Raw genomic sequence first — 8900 nt, forward strand, 5'->3', positions numbered from 1 at the left:
ATTGGTCTTTGCAGCGTTAATGCTTTTTGCTGGTTGGTTTCATTATCATAAAGCGGCGCCAAAATTGGCTTGGTTTCAAGATGTAGAATCTATGCTGAATCACCATTTGGTAGGGCTACTAGGACTTGGGTCTCTCTCTTGGGTGGGGCATCAAGTACATGTCTCTTTACCGATTAACCAATTTCTAAACGCTGGAGTAGATCCTAAAGAGATACCACTTCCTCATGAAGTTGGATAACTTTCAAATAGTTCAAAGGAAAATCTTTCGGCACTTTCATATATTGAGCGGTCTTTCCGCTTTTTTTGTTTGTCTCGTTTAAAATCGGGCGGATGCCTCCTAAAGAGTAACGGAGGTGTGCGAAGGTAGGCTCAAGCTAAGATTCTGCTCGTGAGCGTAATCTTGATAGAGACCGTAATGCTAGGGATAAGGCCTTTCTTTCATAACCAAATGAAACTGTCTAAGGTGAGGATCCAAGACTGATGGGTACAGAATCCGAGTATTTGGGCCAGGTCGAGCGGGATGGCAGGCAGCAAAGCGTGCCCTATCTTAGGGTGTTTCGTGCTGCCCGCTATTGGGTCTAAGTGGGTTTTCCCGCTTTTTCGCCTTTCAGAAGGGTGGCCCACACACGGACAGGGGGAAAGGGGGAGGAGACTAGCCTCATTACTTCCCACTGGACGAGAGGTGCACCTAACCCACCTGATGTGGCTCTTCCTAGAAGTGAGAACACTGCTGCCCGTCCAAGGAAATAAGGAGAAGATTGAAAGGGTTATGAATTCCATTGAGTTAGCCCTACTTGATCGAATCAGCCAGCCTCTTCCGTTCCGCCTGCGACCCCTTTAGAAATAAGCTAAGAATTCACTTCGAATGAAGAAATTTAGAATATAGTTTCCTGATATCTCAATTGGTCAAATTAAAAATAAAGTGTACGTTGGTGTAAATCCAATCACCTGAATTTAAGATGATAAGAAATTCTCCATTGGTAACAAATGGTTATCCATTAAGCGGAGGAAACCTTATTTAAACGGACTAAGAGGGTCAGCTACCCAACAAACTTTCATAATTAAATACCATTACTGTATAGATAGATCTGACTTTCTCCGCTTTCCACAACCGTAACCACTTGTCATTCCAATTACTTCATCCATAAACCTTTTTTTTTATTTCGGAGCGAAGGGTTAGGCAGGTAGTATGGGCCCCTTGACTTCCAGCTATGTGCTGTGCGGCTCCCGCGAAGCGAATGAAAGGAAGCTCTTCGAGCTTCCGGGTGAGCTTAACTAAGGAAGTAGGAAAGGATCCAGGGTTGCCTGAGGCCCTGAGAGCCAGGATGCTTGCTCTTGAAGATGAAGTAAACATGGTCATGGGCCAATATCTCGGTGTTGTTGAAGGTATGAATGAACACTTTACCCTAATTGGTTGGGGGTGCCTGCTTTAGCTTGCCGGAGGCCGTAACATAAATCGCTTTCTTGAGCTTGCATACCAAGTTAGGATTCCTAGGAGAAGAGAAGCCTGGAGTTGGAGGAGGCTGAATAGAAACTAGCCTTGGGGCATCGCATTCTGGATAACGTAATAAAAAGTCTTTCTCTACTGTCTTCAGTCTGGTTTGCTTTAGAAGTAAGCAAGCAAAGACAAGTGGTAGCTAAGCGAGAGTGCTTGCGGTGATGAATAATCTTTTTATTAGACCAAACAAACAGAGGAACCGCTATTCCTCACTGCGGTATTTACTCTTGAAATACAGGGTAAGCCAACCAGTAGAAAGAAAGTGTAAGCAAGGAATTCTATTCTTGTACCAGTCAACGATATCCCTTATTTTTACAGTATGAATAATACCAAATCTCCTGCGACTTCGTCCTCCCCTTTTGCTCATAAGTAATCTCTTCCCAATCAATTGATTGAGATGATCCGAATCATCAAGGGCATCCCTATATTTTTATGTATGTCAATAGGAACTTCGATGGATTGATTTGTTGGTGCTGCCTCAGCATAGGGAAAAGGAAAAGGACAGGTTGTTTCAAGCTACGAAGTCCGGTGAATCCCGAGAGGAGATGCTTCATACAGGTGTGGAAGGGCTTCACATCGAACGAGTTAAATAAGACTTCAAAATAGACGTGACTAATGCAATAAGTAGACAAATAGCGCCCCGTGTAGATGGTTGTTTTCTTTTCGAAAGCATGAACACATAGTCACGATTTCAGTCCCCGCTAAAGCAATTGTGTCTGGTCTCCATTCATAAATAACATTTTCGCATATTCGCAGGACTAGTTCGACTGACTCTACACCTGCTGCACGCACGGGTCTCCGCCCGCTTCCTTCTTATAGTAAGCATGACTTTCTTTTTCTTTTTTTCGATTCTCTGCTTCCCCCCAATCCAAAATTTTCAGGTGAAAAGAAGATAGATGACTGAGAGTCACGGGATTTTGAAAGCGCCGCTTCTAGCCTTTCAGCTTCTTCAAAGAGATGACGGATACAGAGCGGTTACCACTTGTAGGCTCCTTCACCAACTAGGCTAGGCCATGACTTTAACGAGTGCACGAGCAGAGGCGGAGACAGAGTTGCCCCCTCTTTCGATCATGCCTATCCAGATTCTCTCGATCCAGCCGAACTTACTTCGATGTAAGATGGAGTTGAAGTCTTAGGGTAAGCAGCTCCGTACGCCATTCGGATATCAGCAGTTTCTGTCCTAAGGCAAGCTCCTGCATCTCTAGGGATAAAGGCATCTTTTTTTTCTGCCTTCTCCTTTCGCTCAAGCGCTTCCCTCTTATTGTTGATTAAAGGAGCTATTTCATCCCTTCGAGCCTCTTGCAGTGACAGAGGCAGGCCTAAGGGTTGCAAGCCCATCCAATTCAATTACACAAAAAGAGAAACCTATGTCGATTAAGAATCGAAAGTCGTCGTTCGTTAGACAAGGCCCACGTGCTGTGCATCTCTGGTGTTCTGCTCGTGGAATAGAAAGAGTTCGTTGCATCAACAAAGTGTATTAGTCAAAAAGGCTTACTTAAGCTCATCGATGTGTACTCCTAGGCTGTGAAAGAGAGGGCGGACCAGGAATTGAATCAGATGCATCGAATGCCCTTGCCCTGTTAGCAAGAAAAGAAGGAGCTGCTATTGATTGAATCAGGAAGAAGATAACCTCGAGCGGACCTTAGTAGGCCTTTCCGCAGTCAAATTACTAATTTAAAGAAATTATTGACAGCTTAAACAATTGATTGCCCTTTCTTTGTTCTTTCCCGAGTGAAGTGACTCACACTAAGCCCCGCTTCCTTACTTAGGCAGATTCATCTCCTTCCTTTTTTTGAGAGAATCGTGGTAAGGGCTGAAGATCGAGTTCATGCTTTTTTTTGGGCTTGTGTAAGGATTTCCCTATCGGTTAGCTGGAGAAGGGGCAATTGACTTCCTCCCTTCATTCTTCTATTCAAGTGGGAGGAAAAAGACTTTTACGCTTTATGGTCTGAATTCAACGGATCTCAAATCATCCATTTCTGAGCTTCAAGCCTTGCAAGCTTTCGAAGTCTTGCATTCATTTCTGTCTCATTTTCAGGTAGAGTGTACCTGGCCCCTATAGGAACCCCCTGATCTGATGGGGGGAATTCCTATGAAAGAGGCTCACTTGGAAGGAGCGATAGAAGAGATAGCCTCATTCAACAGGAAAGCTTTGTGCTTTTTCTAGCTTTGGCAGGGTTTCTTCCTTTATTGAGTTAGCTTGGCTCTTGGCTTTGGTATATGGAATAGAGTCTTTCCTTATAGCTAGTCTTCTGACTTGCTCTGGAATACGGATTTTTCATGCCTAGCTTTATGGGAAAGATCATATCTAGAGTAGATACCGAATCTCATTCCTTATCAATTTCATGGTTCATTCCAGTCTTTAGTAAGTCAAGGCATTCGGGAAGCAGGAGATCGATCCGCTCTTTCCATCTCTCTTGCCGGCTTAGCCGAACTACTTGAACTCGAGTCATTCGCTTCCTTAAGCCATGTCCATACTAAAAGAGCTAAATCGGATGGTGACTAGATTCATTCCGTAGCACGGGATTCTGTAACAGCAAAAACGTTGACCCCTACTACCGGTCCCGCATTTGAATCTGAGAAAGAAAGAGAGTCTCTCCCTAAAGCCCTAAAGTCTCATCCCACGGGCACATCTTGACTATGAAAAGCAGAGAGATAGATCACGCCTAAAAGCTGCCATTTCTATTAAATACGATACCACATCCGATTTGATTGAACTCACGGATCCAATCGCCAAGGAAAGGCCAGTCTACTGACTAGGGTTAAAAGAATTTACCCAGGCATGGGATAAAGGGCAAGAAGAGCCGAGATGGCAAATCGAGCAGCCTATTGCGCTAACGGTAATGGATGAAAGGGAAGAGGGACGAAGTGAAGACGGGGTTTACTCAAACGAGTTGAATAAGCAAGCCAATAAGATCAAATTGCTCTTGTTGAACCAGCTACTAATCACCAAGTCCTTTGTTTAGCCAAATCAGCTTGGGATAGCTTGGTTGGTGAGAGAATTTTAGCATTCATTTGATTGATAGATGCAAAGAATTCACCTAACTAGAACTCCGCGAGTGAACGCAAAGAAGCAAACCAGACTAGACGGAAAGAACTCCGAGTAAACAAAGCAAAAGCCCATCTGGCCGATCTCAAGCTGGATGAGAAGGCAAACCAACCCTCCGAAGAAGGAAACTATGACTAATTAGACCGTTAGTGACCAAATGACAACGTCGACATAGGAAAAGAAGGTGAGATAGGGGATGGAAGCAGGGTAGTGCTAACTCTGCATCCGCGGCTATTTTGGCTCTTTCCGGAGAGCATCAAATCAACCGCTTTCATTTGCTTTGAGACTGACCCTCTTCCAGGCGAAAAGGGGAAGGAGCTTTCCAATCGATCACACGCCCGGCACAAGAGAAGGAAGGGCAAGAGAATAAATAGGCACTGGCATATTGACTACTTGAAATACGGACTATATAAGAAAAATGGGGAGGGAATGAGAAGAAAGCCTATTTGCAGGCAACAAGGATTTGCTGCTTTCTTAGTTAGAAAAAGGAGTTACCTAGCTAGTGGAGCGAGGTAGTTTACTTGCCTTTCCACGATTCCTACATTGAGCTCTCTGTGCCTTACTTATTATGAGTTGATAAATCGATATAAGAGAGAATCCGCCAGCTAGAAGAGAAATAGGATATAGGTGAGCCCGGGGAATATTGTTGAAAAAAGACCCCTTATAAAAAGCTCTTGGCCCACCCTTCACTCTGTTCACGGTTAGCCGGGAATGAGACAGGGAGTTCTATTTCATTTATGACTTTCGCCTTGCACCTTACACTAAACAGAATCTCTTGCACGCGCGTATAATAAGGAAGAAGACCTTGCTGGCTATTCCTTATTCTTGATAGCACAGGAAAGAGAGATTCCGGAATCTCTTGACTTCACCGCTACGCACCTTTCAAACATATTTTTCTTACTCCAAGAGCGAAAAGAACATCATATAATCGGTTATACTATCCGAAAACATAGGAGTAGTAGTACTTGCTAAAGCTAAAGGTTTTATCCCTCTCGACACGTGAAAGCTAAAAACAGTCTACTAGATAAGCCAAGTAAAGCAGTGCCAGATACAGATGAAATTGTTTTTTCTCCTTTTTAGATTTAGAGAAGTAAATTCCTTATTCAATCCTCCCCCGAGGGGTACTTCTATTTAAGCTTTAGAGAATCCAGTTCCAGCGGAAGACTAAGTAAGGTGCGGTATAAAGTCCAATCAATCTCCTCCAACAGACAATAGAGGGCTCTGACCTGACCACAGTCAATCAGTCTATTGTTCTGGTTCTATATAGTCTAACCCTGAAAAGAGAAGACTCATCGTTTTTAGCCTGGTCCAGGTGTGGGAGATCTTTACCATATAGTATAGTAGCCCTGCCNTTTTTTTTTTTAGTCTTTCAGCAGTCGCTGGATCCATCTCCACCAACCAAACTCAAAAACGCATTCCTTCCTCCATTCAGCCCATTGGGCAGTCTTTACCCTTCCTAATCGAAGAGCCATATGAGACAAACAACCAACTAGCTTATATCCTTCACTGCAAAACTGCTCCGAGTGGTTAGCGAACTATTGAAGTAGATAAGTTCCAGTCCGCATTTAGGAGACAACCCAGGTGAAGCAGAAGCAGAATGAGAAGCATTATGAATAGATAGAAAATTTTTCCATTCCTCACAATACATCTTTAAGGAGCTACCGAGGAAGAAAGCAATAATGATAAAAGGAAAACAAGGTCCCTGATGACAGCTTATTTTATTATAGAAAAACAAAGGAAACCTATCCATAGTAAACAAGAACTAGGGCGCCCTCTTCCTTTGCGAAGTTGAACTCGGAAAGATAGGGAACTTCTTTCTATAAGCTGTAGAAATGGGACCGGTTAGAAGGTGACAACCCTAATGAATTGACTATGAAGGTGGCTCTTAGCTACATCAGCGCTCAAATTCCTTAATCGTTATTGCCCAGGCTTCGATGATCAACCCCTGGCACATTTTGGTTTTGATCTTCGGCCATCCTGGTCCTCAGGACCCAACACTATATTATTCTTATATATTTCCTTTCAAATGAAAAGATGCAAAAGGTGTTGATACGTCCTATCCACATAGAAATCTTACCCTCTTCCACACATTACCGGTGGATGCTACAGCCGCTATCACTTTGGCTGCAGGATGGGAATGAAGGTCGAGGAGGCAGGGAAGAAAAGGTTATTCGCTATTGGCTTACCCTTATATCAGGCCTTGGTACGGCCTATACATGATGGATGAAGGTTTTGTCAAGGTTAAGAATGGATGGTACCTATAATCAGACCCAACCGTTGCAGTACTTGAGAAGAAAGAAAAAATGATTCTCTTTTTATCTATCTTAAGGCTGCTACCGATTCCTTATCTGTTATCCTGACGTCCTGTATGCAGGGTTGTTCGGAAATCCCTTTGCAACTTCCTGGACGTTCATACTTTGTTCTGTAGTCTTTCAATTACCATATAGTTTCTATAATATAATAAAGGCTATAGGTCATCGGTTGTGACGTTTACGAAGGGTCAACCCCTCGGATTTTTTCGTTCTTGGCCTCTATTCACACTTAAACATCATATGCTTGTGTGGATAGCTACTGAAAGGGTGTATGGCACGACGAAGCTTTGCGACTATGCCATTCTTGGCGACGGTGATCGCCGACGAGAAGGTGACGGCCACTTAGCATAATATATAGTTTCAGTGTACTATAACTATATCTAAAGAAAAGTCTCCCATTTGAAACATTATTTATTATAAGTCATGTTTTGGAGTTTGCCAAATAATTTAGGAGCGACGAAGTTACTAGGGATTTCTCTCCAGTGTCTGCTAAGATGCTCCGGTCTTTGGTTGACGCTATTTATGGCATAGAGCATAGAATGAGATTGATGCTTCGAATGCCCTATTTTCTGGGGTTGTGATAGAAGGAGCTGTGGCACTTTCGGAAGGGGGAATGAGACTAGGCTATCACTGTTCTAGAAGAGGAAGCGTAGCTGGCACGTTGAACCATGTCTGTCAACGATGAAAGATAGCCCTAAAGTGAGGGCTCGCGCGACACTCGGCGTTAACACTCCCAAATCTGGAAATCCTAACCACAGTTTTAATGATAACGGGCGGCGAAAGCATACAAAGATAGTGAGGCTTCCATCGCTTAGATTTAGGGCGATAGGGCGCACCACAGATACGATAAGAAGCACCCCTCAATCGATAGGTCAAAGACAGAAACATAGTACCAGTGACATCTCTAATCTTTGAGAAAATNTTATCTTGATAGAGATGGTTCTACTTCGTCAGATATTTATTCGAATATTTGGAACACGAAATAGATTAAGAAATATTTGAACTATGATTCATACTTAACATTCAGACCTCGTGTCCGGGCTCCAAAAAATTTTCAAACAAAGAATTTTAATTTCTCAATCGAAAGATTCTTTTCTTTCAACCTCTATTTATATTTTGACCAAAAGCAAAACCTTTCTTTGAATTTTTAGTCATTCTACTTATTCCGGGAATAAGTGATGATCCGAGGATTCTTACTCAGGGAATCCATGATTTGATTTAGGTTAGGTTTTTTTATTGAATCATCGTGGTTCTAGTATGAATCTGAGGTTTTAATCGATTCATAGGGTCTTAACAAGAGAATTCCTATCAATAATAAAGAAAACAAATAATAAAAGCCATATTCCACAAATTCTATAAAGAAATAGGGAACAAGAGAATTCAAGAGGCCCATAAGTATCAAAATAAAGATAAAGACGACTGCGCCAACTTGATATTTTGGTATTATCGCCACAAAGAAGAGCTTTCGGATTTTCCAGAGAAGATGGGATCAGAACTTAATAAATTTCAAACTTTCTATTCAAATAAGCTAGCAGTCGTTGACGTTTTCCCAAAATTTTCTTCAAACCTCTCTGAGATAAATAGCCTTTTTTGTGCAATTCTAAATGTGAAGTAAGTCTCCCATAGTAGCGGCGGGCGAAATGGGAGCTGCCTAAATCGTGAAAACGGGGTTGTGGGAGAGCAATACAAGCGTCGTGCAGCTAGGCGAAGCAGCCCGAATACTGCACCCTAGATGGCGAAAGTCCAGTAGCTGAAAGAAAAAGAGCAAAGGATTGACAAGTCTAATGGGGGAAGAATGGCTGACACGTTGACTGCCTTCGATAGACGAAAAAAAACCCAAGCGGTCTAACCTAACCCCCAGGGCGGACCCCAACCGAAAGGCGCTAGACGGACTAAGGGCAAGCGAGATAAAGAAAGCAGCTGGCCCTATGTGTAAAACCTTGCCGCGGGAGAGTCTTTCTCCAATGAGAATAAAGAAAGTTTTTGGGCAAGACAAGAAAGGAACTCGCCCTTTGACACCAAGGGATAAGAGCTGATTGCT

This window comes from Solanum stenotomum, chromosome 6, assembly GCF_019186545.1.
Source record: "Solanum stenotomum isolate F172 chromosome 6, ASM1918654v1, whole genome shotgun sequence".
Taxonomy (NCBI): domain Eukaryota; kingdom Viridiplantae; phylum Streptophyta; class Magnoliopsida; order Solanales; family Solanaceae; genus Solanum; species Solanum stenotomum.